Below are 10,899 nucleotides of genomic sequence, written 5' to 3'. Positions count from 1 at the left end.
TGGTATCTTGTTTAATAATTTGATTTGATATACACCATTTATGTGATGGTAAGTCACATAAATAGTCACATAATTTTTACCTGTAATTTGCAGACTGCAAGGATTAGTTTGTTTAAATGGCAGATTCATTAAAGTTATAGATTTAACAAATTCTCTGATAGAGCACAGCGCCAGATCAGTTTAAGGTTGTTCAAGGTAAAATCGATTATCCAAACAAAATAGTGCCTGCCCATCTCATTTGGATAATCAAGGTTTCTCAGTATTGTTGGTGATCTTGGAGCATTTATTCCAAAATAAAGTTGGTAACTTAGTTTTGTGGTATTGTGGGATTGAGACTAATTTTCCTAATTTATAACACTTGCAGCAATAACTGGGTTATGTTTACCCTTGTGTAAAATTGCTAGAAGGCAATAGTATATCTGCTGTCCTTGATGTGGACAGACTTCAAATGCAATTGCAGTAAGAGAGATTTAGAATTGCTGCCCAGGTTCACCAAGAGTTTCTGCCTTGTGTTGAAATCTTCAGTTCTGTTCATCCCTCTCCCTAGCGCGGTATGCTAACATTATAATGCTTTAACATACAGTAGAGTTTTTGTAAACTTGGTGGCCAATGGAATCACTGAAAGAAACTCTTCAGATTTAGAATGTGCCTGAGTGGAAGGTAAATTATGAAAAGGGCCATTTGGGTTTGGATCAGAACTGGGTGTCTTGGATGTGGACTCGTGGATGTTTCCAGCACAGAGGAGGCCATTCAGCCCATTATGCCTGCCCAAGTCAACAAGGAACTGTCAACACACATCCCCAGGGGTTATGGAAATTCAAATATCTAAATATTGTTTAAACGTTACAAGAATTTCTGATTCCACCATCCTTTCAGGCAGAGTGTTCCAGACTCCTCCTACTGTCTGGGTGAAAGTATTTCTCTTCAACTCTCCTCTGAGCCTTCTCCCTCAAAATTTAAATCTGTCAGTCACCTGGTTATTGACCCCCTTTACTAATAGAAAAGTGCCTTCCTATCTACCCTAGCCAGAACTCCTCTATCGGGTCCCCCTCCAACCTTCATTGCTCCAAGCAGAACTGCCCGGTCTACCCAATCTTTCCTCATAGTAGCATCCTGGTGAATCTCCCTTCCAGTGCGCGCACACCTTTCAGATACAATGTTCCTGTGTTTTCTTGCTGAGAGCATTATTGATATTGATGCTATTATAAAAAGGCATTCAGTCCATTATGATTGTGCTCATTCTTTGAAAGAGTTAAGTTAGCCCCCCAGCTGTCTCCATAACGTGGCAAATTTGGAGGGGGTGCAAAGTGAAGTGCGGTGCAGTTTTAAGTTTTTCTTTAATGAGCATTTTAATCTACAAGAGATACCAAGCATTTAAAATGGGGATGAAGGTAACTAGCTTAACCAAAGGAGCTCCTCAAACTGGGGAGGATGGTTCAGAGTAGCCCCATGATGTGAGCAATGTCAGTGTGGTGCCAAAGTCAGATTCTTCAATTTTTCGTTGTTTGAAGATACAGAAGATGTACATATGGTTCCATCACTCAACAGGTGAAAGCATGGCTCTTGCTGTGTGCTGGACATTTCTATCCTTGCTGAAAGGAGGATGGAGGGTCAGGGAATAGCAATTATTTAAACAAGGGGTTATCCCTTCACTAAGCAATTTTGTAATTTGGCTGACTATTAAATCTCACTCACTTTTTGCAAAGGTGTTCTCTTTTTGATGGCATTAGTTAAAGAACACAATAGCACAGGCATTACCCCTTTTGAATGCTCCAGTCTGCAGGTTCACAGTATTTGCAGTGTTGATGAGATGAGCAGGGTCTAGCCCCTGTTGTAGATTGAGCTTCACATCACAGATTGTGATCCTCTCCCCACTAGATCCATTGCTCCATTTGAGTTGAAAACAATTGCGTTTGAAGGTTGCCGGAGAAATTTGTAACAAAAATATATATTTTTAAAAACTGCCTTTTTAAAAAAAAATAGCACCTTCCAGAGGGGATGAAGAAATCCTCGATGCAGACCCAATTTTTAATTTTAAAAAACAAAAGAAAAGGTGGTTCCTTCGCATTTTGCAGAGGCATGGCAGATCAGAAGACATTTCTGCGTTGCTGTCCTGTGGACTATATTCTCGTTGACTCCTGCCTCTTAGAGACAGTCCCATCCACCTAAAGTGAAAGAATTTCAGGATTAGTGCAACTAATCACAAAGGGCACAAAAATGTTGACATTCTTAAAACATTTTAATTTTTGATTTAAAATGTATCACAGTTGAAAATCATTTGAATTATGAAAAGCAATGAGGATTGATTGTGCTGCATTGGTGAAGTGGACCATGAGTTTTCATTGTGTCATCTCTACATCTTATTAAACTCAAATCTTTCTAAAGGTGGCAGAAATAAATGGTTCCATGTATTTTAATCTTGATTTTGTAACTCACCATCAATTAATGTATGAATGTTTGTCAGGGCAATTGGGATTGAGCTTCCAATGTGAGATGTTCTATAGTTCCCAGAATGGAAGACCCTGCTGCTCCTCAGCTCCCTCTGTCAATCATGGAAAGCCAAGTTAGCATTAACCAGTCACTATTTCTCACTGACCTGATTATTAATTTCGATCTTGGTGTGCTGCCCAATGAATCGAGCAGCTGGCCTTTCACCCTGACTGTACACTAAGGGAAAATGGTCCTCCCCACTTCTCATTAATAAGGTACTTATTAACTAGGTGCACCCAGCACCTGATATTAACATACACCCTGATCACAAGCCTGTCAGGCTAATTTATCTTCACTAGTTTTCCTAAATGGTCATTGCATTCGTAATTCTAAGCAACTCAGTTTGCACTTGATTCATGAGAAATCCTTATCTATTGCTTTAATATATTGTTGGCTGTTGTAAAATAATTGTTCAAATCTTTGCAATTATTGATAGAAATGTTACTCTTGTTTGGGAATCAGATGACAATGTGGTTGAACAGCAAACATTAGCACAGGCACAAAGGGCTGAAAGGCCTCAAGTACTGTAATTTTGATCAGCGAACCACCAGCATTATTTGTAAATTTGAAGTCAGTGTCAAGCATAAGCTTTGAGGGAAATGTCTGTTGACATCGGTTTCCAACTTAGGAACAGCATTTGCCAGTAAATATTCAAGCCATAACATATACAATAGAGAAGTTGGATATTCTGCAAAAAATTGAATTATTTATTTATAAAAACTTTTTACACATGAATAAATTTACACATGCATGCACCCACATCTGTTACCACAAACATATTAAAGGCTGGTTAGCTCTTCAGTAAGGATAGCATGTGAATACAGCAATAATTTACAATACTTTACACTGTAGTCTGACTGTTGTAGTCACAACCTGGGGAGGGAGTAGCATCATTTCATTGGAAGGACATTTTACAAAAAGGAAGGCAATCTGTAAATAATGTATAAAAACAGTAAAACCAAGAATTTACAAATGATCCAATGTACAAAAGAGAAACATCAGTTAAATGTCATTATATTAAATTAAAGGCATGTAGGAAATCTGTTTAATTGGCTGGTTAATATTTATTAGCATACTTCCATAGCCATACCTGGTAAGGTCTAAAGGTCAGTCGTGGCCAGCATGTGAAAACACATTAATCAGCCAATTATTGTTTTTGTTGTAATACAAAACTGTGTTGCTCTTAAAACAACCCATCAACTGCAATTTCATGGGGAGGTAAAACTCTATCAGTGAACACATTAAAGTATGATTTCTTGCACTGGCTTGTTTTCTTGCATGCCATTATTTTATCAAGAACATATACCAATTTTAACCAGTTTCAGACACAAAAACTGATATCAAGTATACATTTTGAAGGAAATGCATGCATTTTCATGTATGTGGTATGAAATGCATCAGGTGGCAAAGAGAGGGGGGTTTGCTAATTGTTTTCCTCTTCAGTTGAATGCCACTTTGTTGCTCAGACAATGTTCACTGTGAGATGGAAACGTAGAGCCATAGTTCCAGAGTGGGGGGGGAAGGTAAAAAGAAAGGGCAACACTGGACACTGACCCAGGTAAGCAAACACAAGACTTTCACAGCTTTAACCTAATGGCTTTTTGGTGGTGAGAAGGTTAATGAATACAGACAGCACATACAACGTATACCTTCTCTTACTGAGTGGGTTTTAAAAAATAAGATCATTGTGCATATCTAAGGCAAGGATGTAAAGGGCAGCTATGACATCATGTGGAAATAAGACAGTGGAAGTGCAGGATTATTCCGAATCCACAAGAATCACTTCACTCCACCAAGCTTCCTCAGCAGTTTCTTTCCTTTTGATAACAGTCCCTTTTTCTTTTTTGAAGCCATATCTCTGACCCACATTGGGCTGTCTGGCCCATCTACTATACCAGCTCCAGAATGATGGTGATGGTGGTGGGGATGTACGGTTGGAGACGGTGCCCTCCTTGGAATGTTTTCACCAGGGACCTAGTGTGCATCATACGATTTGATTAGTTTTTATTAAAAAAATGTAGAAAGGGATTGCGTTAAAGGGTAAATGAAAACCAGAAGCTGCACACGGATTTTAAAATGCACAAAGGACTACTCTGATTTAATTATAGCACCCAAATATCACACACCTGAAGATACCATAGTGCAGATTTGTCTAATGCATCCAGCGGCTCAAACTGAACAAGTCTACTCAACTTAGTTCTACAAAGAAAACAAACATGAGGTTGTGAAAGAAAAAGTCTTCCCCAAAGTCTTGAATTTTTGATTTTGAACTAAAACAAAAATAGACCAAGGAAATAAAATGCTCATGATAGCAGTTAACTCATGACCTCTGACAAATGAAAATGCAAAATCTTTACAAAAAAATTATTTGCAGTGGATTTAGTGTGGGACTAGTTAAGAATTTTCACGATCACTTTTGGGGAGGAGTGTTTTTCTTTCGCAATAGTTTCTAAATGTGGCTCAGCTGCATCAGACCCAGAGGAGCTCCTGCTATTGGTATCTTCAGTTGGTCACTTACGTGAAGAAGGTTACAGTGCGTTTATTAAGGTGTAAAATGAACACTCTTCTTCTGTTCCCAGCAGATGAGCAAAGAAACAAAACAGAAAAGATTGCAATGATGATACTGAAATGAAAGGACTAAAGCCCCAAACAACAATGTTACTCACTTGAGAAAAAAGCCTCAAATTTCACTTGTACCTTAAAGGTTGAGCTTTAGTTATTCTGAGGGATAACATTTTAATCTGGATATTAGGTCCAGTCTGGTACAGCACTAGAATTTTCTTCTTTCCAATTGTAATTGTTTAAAATTTGGATATTTACTGGCTTCTTAAATCCTCCTTTTAGTACTTTTTTTTTAAAGTTTGCATTTTTGAAGTGCAGTGCCTTTTCATTATCTTAAAAGAACAGTTTCTAATTTATGCTGAGTTAGCGCTGCACCTTATTTCATGTCAGAACCATTTAGTTCTGTAGAATTTTATGGAAGAGTTACATTATAGGGCCATTCAATCTGTCATGTCTGCATAGGAGGAACATCTCATCTTCCACCTTGGGACCCTCCAACCACACTGAATCAATGATGATTTCACCAGTTTCCTCATCTCCCTTCCCTTTGGCTCCAACCTTGTCCCAGATCCAACCCGGCACTGCCCTTTTGAATTGTCCATCTTCCTTCCCACCTATCTGCTCCACCCTTCACTCCAATCTATCACCATCACCTTCCACCTGCACCTACTTATCGCTTTCCCAGTTACCTTCTTCTTCCCCCCCCCCCCAGCTCTCAGCCCGTTTTCCTTCTACTCCACCACCCCCCAACATTCCTGATTGAAGGACTCTTGCCCAAAGCGTCAACTCTCCTGCTCCTTCAATGCTGCCTGTCCTGCTTTTCAACTTCATGTTTGTGCTAGCCCATTGAAGGTGCACGTCACTCCACTAAACCCTCTTGCTCTCACCCTGCACTGTTGCTTTTCTAATGATGATCAAATTCCCTTTTGAAGGCCATCATTCCCTGGGGAATGTGCATTCCAGATCCAAACCACTTGCTATGTGAAAGAAGTTTATCCTTGTCATCACTACTACTTCCTTACCAATCTGTCCCTTTGGTTCTCATTCCTTCCAGTGATACTGACATTTTCTTCCCAAAGACTCAAGCTCCCTATCAAATCTCCCCTCAACCATCGTTTCTCCAATCTATCCATGTAATTGAAACTCCTCATCCCTGGAACTACTTCAGCAAAATGTATCCTGCAGAAATTGGTCACTTTGCCTGACTGGAGTGGACTCTATTTATGCTTCGCTGTTCTTCACCTACCCCCACCCTTTCATTCCTTTCTGTCCTGTGTGTTTAACTGGCGTCTCCGTAAAGACACCCTTCGCATTGTCAATAACAAGGGAATGTAATTTTTAATTTTCTCTTCACCCAGAGAGAGGTAAGGTTCTGGAATGCACTGCCTAGGAGGGGCTTTGAGGTGGGAAATATCACAACCTTTAAACAGTACTGGGATAAGCACTTGGAATGTTGTAACAACCAAGGCCTAGTGGGGGGAAGTGGGACTAGTGTAGGGAGTAGTATCTTTTTTGGCAGTGCATATTAGATGGGCCGAAGGGCCTCTTATATACTGTATGATTTTATTATTTCAACCACTGTTAATGCTAAAGAAATTCAATTGCTTTCTGAGTAAAAACGATTCTCCTGAATTCCTGATAGGATTTATTAATGATCAAAATATTATTACATTTATGGCTCTAAAGTTCTGGTCTCTCCCTTAACAAGTTAAACACATTTGCTATTGTAATCAACGAGATCACAATCTTTTCATGCTTCAGTATATTTAAGTAATGTTTAGATATTTAGATGAGCACAATGGCTGTGTAAGGTAATGGACCAAATGTGAAACGCTGGGTTTACAGCAGATAGACAACCAGGTGTGGGCACAGGAGCTAGAGGCTTTTGCTCTGTAAAGATACTTCTAACACGAGGATGTTTTTTGAAAGGAAGAAAGACTCAGTCTGTAATCTTTGCTGATAGTTCTTTACCTTAGTTTTTGTATGGAGTGGGCATCAGCACATCACCTATCTTTAACTGCCCTTGAACTGAATGGTTTGCTTGGCTGTTTTAGGGGGCAGTCACATTGGTGTGGCTTTGGAGTTGCGTTTAGACCAGACTGGGCAGGGACAGCAGACTTCCCTCCTTACAAGACATTAGTGAAAAAATTGGGCTTTTACAGCAATTCATGCTGGTTACCAGCACAGGGTAGGTTTTTTTTAATTTATTAGTTGAATTTTAAGTCCACCAGCTGCCCTGGTTAGTTTTGAATCTATTTCCCAGAGCACACAGCCTTGTGTAACTAACCCAGTGACTATACCACCATTTCTCTTGTACCTCTCAATCCTGAAATCATCCTCCCTAATCTTCTTTTACACCATCTCAACTTTGGACTTCAGGATTGCTTATAGGTGTGATCCAATCACACAAGTTTAACCACTTCCCTGCGTTTCAATTCTGACCATCTCGAAATGTCCAGTGAGTGTTTTGCTGCTTTTTATAATGGCCTGTGCTGCCAACTTCAGCAAGTCAGGTATCTGTATCCTCAAATCCACTCTACTCCCTCACCCCCCCTTTAGGACTAACCTTCCCAGGGAGAAAAATCTTGGCTGCAGTGTGTATAATGCTGGGCTGTGACTTTGACTGACTGGATCGTGATGATTGTGTGGATATAGGTTCTGTGAAGAGAATTCTGTTATTCCCAGAAAAACAATATGTTGGATTTATTTGTGATGACTTTGGAAGCAACGCTATCAGCTACTGGATTAACCTAAGGAGTTATTTAAATAGAGCAAGTGATTTGTCATCATTAATCTGTGTCTACGACAACAAAACACTGCACTCAGGACGCATTGAGCTGTTCCATGTTCTATTAATTATACTTAATCTATAATCTAGTAATCTATACTTTCTGGGTGTAGAAATCACATTGATGGTCAAACAATTGTTAGATGTTGCTGCTGACAGTAAATGTAAGCACATAGATATAAAAACATAGAAAACGCTGAATGCACACACACCAACAATTCTGCTCAAAGGGAGCATTGAGACTGAAGTAAATTGTTAGGATAAACTCTGAGTACAGCAACAGAGCAGTATGCATTTGCCCAGCACTTGAACACAATAAAATCAAGCAAACACATCAAAGAAGCACTGAACAAAATTTGACACTGAGCCATGGTGGGAGAGTAAGGAAGTGAGCAAAGGCTTTACTGAAAGAGGCAACTTTTAGACAATGTGCAGGAGGAAAATAAAGCCAATGGCCACACAGGGTCCTGACTTTAATGGTCTTGCTCTCAATTGTTAAGACCCCAATGAGGGGAGGGAGGAAGTAAAGTGGATTGTTCTCCATTATAATTGTTCACTATGCTCTCCAATTAACATGACTGGATCCAGGTTAAAGGTGAATCATCAACTGGTTTAATTTCTGTATGGGTTTCATACTATTACAAGACGTGAGGTAACTCTGGAGTACAGTCAGAAAGTAGGCTTGCTAGGACTGATGGGGTCTGTCATCATGACAACCACCTTTCAGAGTGAAGAGGAACTTTCTGGAATCATATTCGCCTAACATTGTGAGTGAGTTTCTCACCATGCGCCTCTCCTAAGAGATTGGAGGGAAGGTGGGACGTGCTTGGTGTTGCAAATACAACCAGGGCAGGTTGGAGATGGGTAAGGGTGGAGGGGGAGGGCATGTTTAACCAGGTGGGAGGTTAGGAATCCCATGACATTTCCAACTCCAGCCCTGTGAAGTCTCAGCTGGGGGGCTGAGGGATGGTCTTCCTGAAATGATGTGTGTTAAACAGCTGTTACCATTGGTTGGGACCCAAGTGGAGGGAGGTCACCCTGGTGTGTTTGCCATCTGAAGGGTGGGGAGGGGCAGAAGGCCATTCCAAAGGATATCTCGCTGGGAGCCAATGGCTTACCTTTGCTGCTAAACCCTTTTCCCTTACCTGTGCCCCCTCTCCCAGTCAGCCAGCTGCTCCTGGCTTTCAGGTCCTTCCCCAGTGGGTACTGGCTCGGTCCTCAGTGGGTGAGAATTCCACTGGGTGGAGTGGGGGTCCCTGATCCTAAGGGCAACAATCAACCTGGCATGGGGCTGACTGGCATATTTAATCCTGGAAAGGAGATGATGTGGGGTCTCACTGGCAACACCGACCCCTCCCTCCCCCCCAACTCCAACTCCAACTGGAGAGCACAGGCTCAACAAGATGAGCAATCCTCTCCTGTCTATTATCACACACATTCCTAATTTCTGATCAATTAATTTCATGCATGCAGCCCCCAGACACTCATTGCTGTGTGGAAATGATTTGCTGTCTGTGTTAATCTGAGGGTGATGAGAAGTTCTGCTTCTGGGTGCAGCAGAGGTGATAACAACTTTACTGAATTTTTACCTGCAGACATTTATGCCAATAATTTACAGTAAACATCCCCCTTCCTGAAGGGAATCTCACACTCAATGATCTAAATGTCCAAAAACAAAATCATTTCTCAATTGTTTCACAGAAAAGTATGGGGTTACAGGCACTGTGAAATTAAAATGACAGAGGTGCCAGGGAAGGAATGCATTAACCAGCAATACTACAGAAAGCAAATATTGCAGTGAATTCACCAATCATAGGTTGTGACTATCCATCTTTCCCATCCACAGCTGGGTGAGAATCTTACAAAAGACTAAAGTACGATTTAAAATGAACTCCTGTCACTGCAATAAAATCAAAACCACCAACATTTAGCAACATCGTAATAAATAGCACTTCATGCCTCATTAATACCTGATGAAAATCTTGAGTAACTGGATGCTGTAGAAATATGGTCTAAACATTTTCTATCACAGCAAAGCCATGAATATATTGACACTTTGACATTTAAGGTGTTGCTGTACTGTGTTAATGTCGTTCTCTGTACCCCAGCGTCAGATCCATTGTTGCACATGTCCTTACATAGTTGTTTCTAAACACCCTGAATGGCTATATGGAACCAGCATAACTCACACCACAGAATGCAGAGTTCCATGTGAGTGTTAGTGTTGAATCTGGCTCACAAGGAGGAAGGGACTGAGTAAAACTGAAACATCAGCTCAGGCTCAGAAAGCAAGCTGTTACCAACTGGGGCTTGACAGCTTAGTTTCATTTTGACCCAATGCTAGAATCAGTCCGTTGCAGGCTAACTCCAGAAAACACAAGTTAGAACTTAAAAGGAAAGGGGGCGTTTCAGGACAACTACAGTGTGGTCGCTAAAGAAAATGATATTTTTGTCAAAATAATTGCTGTCATTTTCAAGTCCAGATTGTAATCCTGATCAATGGTGGCCATATTGGATCAGCTGCCCCAGGCAGGGGAGTGATGGGAAAGTGAAAAATATTTCTCCTGTTTAATGGATTCTGCAAACTGAACAATGTGGGAGACAACCTCAAGCCAGTGGTCCGGGTAAATGGATCCCCCAGGGGGTACCGACGCTTTGCCAAGGGAAGGTGAGGAGCTTTTTGCACACGGATTTGAGATGACCATTTGGTACTTCCTGTCTCAGAATGGTCTGGAGCTCCACAATGAGCTTTAGCAGGTGATTTACAAACTATGTGGTGACTGTGGTAGGAAGCAATTAAGTCATAATTGATTTACATGTTAATCCCAGAGGGTGACATTTAACATTAATCCCAGAGGGTGATGTTTAATGTTTATGCCAAAAAGAATGTTGAAAAGGCAACAGAAAACATAAATCCAACAAAAAAAAAGCCATGAAATGAAGCAAAACCTAAACAAGTTGATGATGTATTTAAATCCAGTTAAGAGTAGATTACTTACCCTTTTCCCTTTCAGGCGCACTGGCGGTTCCTGAGGATATCTAGAGGGAGCCTCAGAGAG

General features: G+C 40.7%; 1 long non-coding RNA gene across 1 annotated transcript; it reads right to left on the bottom strand.

Moving 5' to 3' along the window:
• Positions 1 to 3,176: 3,176 nt before the first annotated feature.
• Positions 3,177 to 10,899, bottom strand: LOC122551001. Its single transcript, XR_006311987.1, has 2 exons — positions 10,840 to 10,899; positions 3,177 to 4,464 (listed from the first exon to the last, which is right to left on the bottom strand). It is a non-coding gene; the product is annotated as an uncharacterized LOC122551001 (long non-coding RNA).

The sequence above is a fragment of the Chiloscyllium plagiosum genome, chromosome 6 (assembly GCF_004010195.1).
Source record: "Chiloscyllium plagiosum isolate BGI_BamShark_2017 chromosome 6, ASM401019v2, whole genome shotgun sequence".
Lineage (NCBI taxonomy): Eukaryota > Metazoa > Chordata > Chondrichthyes > Orectolobiformes > Hemiscylliidae > Chiloscyllium > Chiloscyllium plagiosum.
Note: the sequence above shows the minus strand (reverse complement) of the source record. Positions and strands in the feature narration are given on the sequence as shown.